This window comes from Nematolebias whitei, chromosome 12 (genome assembly GCF_014905685.2).
Source record: "Nematolebias whitei isolate Nwh7 chromosome 12, NemWhi1, whole genome shotgun sequence".
In the NCBI taxonomy this organism is placed as follows: Eukaryota; Metazoa; Chordata; class Actinopteri; order Cyprinodontiformes; family Rivulidae; genus Nematolebias; species Nematolebias whitei.
In genome coordinates, this window is record NC_056509.1 from 43195595 (window position 1) to 43200032 (window position 4438).

Sequence of the window (4438 nt, forward strand, 5' to 3'; positions counted from 1 at the left end):
AGGCTAAAATAAGCAAAACAGAAGCTAAAATAGACAGAAGCTAAAATTAACATAACTGGTTAAAATAAGCAAAATAGAGGCTAAAATGAACACAACAGAGGCTAAAATATGCAAAACAGAAGATAAAATAGACATAACCAAAGCTAAAATTAATATAACTGGCTAAAATAAGCAAAACAGAGGCTAAAATGGACATAACAAAGGCTAACATAAGCAAAACCGTGGCTAAGTAGATCACAGCAGAAATTAAGATAATGCTGGTTAAAATGAACAACACCTAGGTTAAAATAAGCAAAACAGAAGCTAAAATAGGCATAACAGGTTAAAATGAGCATGACAAGCTGAAATCAACAAAACAGAGGACAAAATTAGCTGATTACAAGCTGAAATGGGCAGAACATGAGCTAAAAATGAGATAAACAAAAGTCAAAAATAATAGAAGAGAATAAAAAACTAGCATGAATGTAGTTAAAAGCTATAATGGCAGATTTTTCTCAAACGAGTTGAACATTTCTTTACAGTTATTGTTATTCATTCAACCTTTATTTATACAGGTTAGTCTCAGTGAGTCACGAGGACTCATTTACAGGAGAGACCAGTTTTAGACGGACAACATGACTTTGACTTTATTGCTATAAAGTTATTGTTAAAGCAGCAATAAACATGTGGAAGAAACAATAAACAGGAAAGCAATAATGCGAAAGATGAATATGTCTTCAAAGTACTAATCTGTTTTTTAAATTCAACGAGTAATAAAATAAGACGAGGACAAAAAAAAAAAAGATAATTAAACAAACAAACAAAAAAAATTAGAAATAGTAGTTCTCATGTTTCATGTCGGTGCTAACCCACTTCTCACTCTTTCTGGATCCCACTCGTCAGTAACTGACCCAGTTTGTCAGCGTAAACACGTTTCTGTTGCTTCATGTTTGTCAGACCGAGGTCACGTTCTTGTAGAACATTGTTCAACAGCTGTACTGGAGAACAAGAAGATGATAAAGCCTGTGCACTTGGTCATGTAGGGAGAAAAGGAGGAAACAATAATAACATTTGAGCAAAGCGCGACAAGAATGATCTTTCATCTAAATTCTGTCAAAATTAAAATAAATTGTGATCCATATTGTGGTACAGATGGTACAGGGAGGACTGTGACCAGGTGCATAATGAAGAAACAAATTAACAAAATATAATCTCAGTCTATATTATGTGTGTGTGTGTGTGTGGAGGGGGGGGGGGGGCCTGGGGGGAGGGGGAAAGAGGAGGAGGGAAAGTGATGCAAGGATCCGAGGACAGTCAGGAAGTGGAGAATAACTGGAGGAGGTGGCTACTGGAGCCTGTTTCCATGGTAACCAGCTAGTGGAGGGAGGATGGTGGAACGTGGGATAAATTGAGGGGGAGGGAGGGTTGTGTCGATGTGTGTGTGTGTGTAGGGGGTGGAGGGGGAGGGCTCTGCCTGTGTCTGGCTGAAAATAATTAATTCCAATAAAGACGCAGACACGGTCCCTGATTGTTGATCATGATTTATTCTCTCTGATCCATAAAGGAGGAGGTTTGATTTTTATCTGTCTGTGTTTAACGTTTCCGCATAATCCAAAATGCACATTCATTTTGAAATCCGTCTATTATGGGAAAATAATGTTGTAAAATTCACATTAAACCACAAGTAAAGAATAAACCGTACGGGTTTTGTCATTTCTATTTTTTGTTTTACTTTTAAAATAACGTTTCTGTCAGTTTAGCTTCTTGATAAAGGATAACACCATTCTGCCGTTTCCATGTTTCATGCTTTATAACTGGGGAGCCGCTTTATTCGGACCGCAAGCTCAAACTTGCCTGAGTGAAAACAAAAACTGCTGAGATTTAATTATTCATAAACATCACACTGTGACAGCCGACTGAGCGGTCTGTAAACTTACCAAAAAAGTAAGAAAATTTAGTTAAATATTAATGTGACAAAGCTTCTTGGAAATATGTATTACACATATTTAATAGGAAAAATGTATTTGAGAAGCAGAATTCAATATGAGGGCTGCTCCAAACAGCTTCTTCTATTGACTCTTGTTTGGTGGGATTAGATGGTCAAAGTCTGAAGAAACTTGACAAATAGAGGCTACGGTAGCATGTGGAAGAACCATACACAGCCACACCAGCTTGGGCACACGCTGCTGTCAGGTGGCACCCCATTCTCCAACCAGCATTCGACCTAAATCAGCCAGCGTGGTTCTGTTGGTCACTCTGGAACGATCAGCTGATTCAATAGGTTTTCAGATAGTCTGAGGTCAGGACTGCAGGCGGGCCGGTCCCACATCCTGGTGATAAAACCTGCTCTGTGGGGGGTGAGAGTCGTGGAGGCAGAGTCCAGACCCAGACTCTGAAGGTATGGGAACACCACCAGCTGTTCACTGGACGCATGTTTGTCCTGAATGTGACGCACAAACTCAACTCCGTTGCTCAATCCAAGAATGTGGCGCCATTTAAGGGGAAATAAAGAAACTTGTGAAAGATACAAGGTTTATTAAGAAGCGTTGGAACAACCAACAATAATCAACTATGAACTTCTCTGTGCTGTTTTCCTGCTGATCAGATCAACGTGAGTACCAGTAACGGACATAAACTCCTGGATTTGTTGCTCTGATCCTTTGGCAGCACGTTTGTTGTTATGTCAGCAATAAATGTTGCACGGCTGCAGGTAAATCTTAAGAAGAATTATTAATTTTACAGTTTTACAGGAAGAAGTCAGAGGGTTGATGGCTGCCGTTATAATGTGATTCACCACGTGTTTGTTGTTGTTTTGTTTGTTTACATTCAAAACGCAGATGCACAATATAAACACATAATATAATAAACGTTTGTTTTAATTGTAATTATTCAATTAGAAATTCCACATATCTTCCGTCTATTTTTATTATTATGATTTATAGATAAATTAAGAATGTTGGAAGTTAACACCACATGTTTTTTGTTGTTGTTGTTGTTGTTGTTTTTGTAAAGGGCCAGATTTGTTTGGATGTCACAGTATTTCAGTTTAATTCAAAACAATTTACAGTCAGGGTCTCTCACCTTCAAACCAGGTCGCCTGCACCTGACCGCAGAGTGCTTCATTTTCACAAAACTAGATTTGGATAAACATAAGATCAAGGAAATATTTTTTCAACTTTTTTCAAACAATCTGTGAATTAACACCAAGGTAAAAATGTAAATCTTGAACACGGCATGCTTTTACTTCTTTGGGTGTCAGATTAGGCCCAGATTATTCATCACATCTTGTCATTTGAAAGCTCTCAGACAGTGAAAACTGCTCTGTTACTTATATTTTTTAATTTTTATTTACTGACCATTAAACATTTATTAAAGATACAATATGCTGCAGCTTTCTGCTGAAGGATGCGTCATCCTGGAGCGCCCCCTGCTGGGCATATGGTGTAATTACAGTTAAATAATGAAACGAGTTTATCAAAGATAAAAATAAAAAAACTGTTTTAAATTATAGAAAAACCTGCAGAATGTCTCAGATTACATCTATGTGACATAAATTGCATCAAGTTTTATCCATTTGTTTTATCTATAATTTTAAAGCAAGTTAACTCACAAAGGGACTAAATGTTCTGTGCAAGCATTTATTTAAGTAAAAATTAATTATTTGACTGTTGTTAAAAAAACAATTTTATTTGGAATATAATTGGGTCTTATTATTTAAACAAACATTAAAAAAAATCATCATATGAGCTCCAATGTTTAGATATTGTTTAAAGAATAACAAGTACAATATGGTCAACATAGATAATGAACATTTATTTCATTGTAAACCCATAAAATGTATAAATAAAATAAAATAGTTTATTGTTAAGCAAGAAATAATCAACAAAAGAGCTAAAAGCTAAAACCAGCAAAATACATAACTAAAAGCTAGAATTAGCAAAACTGTTCTAAAAATGTAAAATCAACTAAAGAGTCGCTAAAAGCTAAATTTGGAAAAACCAAACAAAACAGTTTGAGTGAGGAAAAGAACAGCAAAAAGCTAAAATTAACAAAAAAATTGAGCCAAAAGTTAAAATTAGCAGAAGCGTTCTTATCAAAACGGTAGGTAAAAGCTCAAATTAAAACTGCAGCTAAAAGTTAATTACCAAAACTCTGGGTAAAAAAAAAACTAAAATGAGCAAAACAGTAGCTGAAAGCTATACAGTTAGCAAGATGGCAGCTAAAGGGAGTATAAATAACAAAAATAGAGGAAATACTTAAATAGATTTCACAAAATGATCTTTCTGAAGGAACTGAAGAACTTGCAACGTATGATGAGGAAAAATTCATAATTTTTTTATTATTTCGGCTGATCCCTTCTTCAGGGGTCAACAGTGATCAATCGATCGATCGATCGATCGATCCATCCATCTATCTATCTATCTATCTATCTATCTATCTATCTATCTATCTATCTATC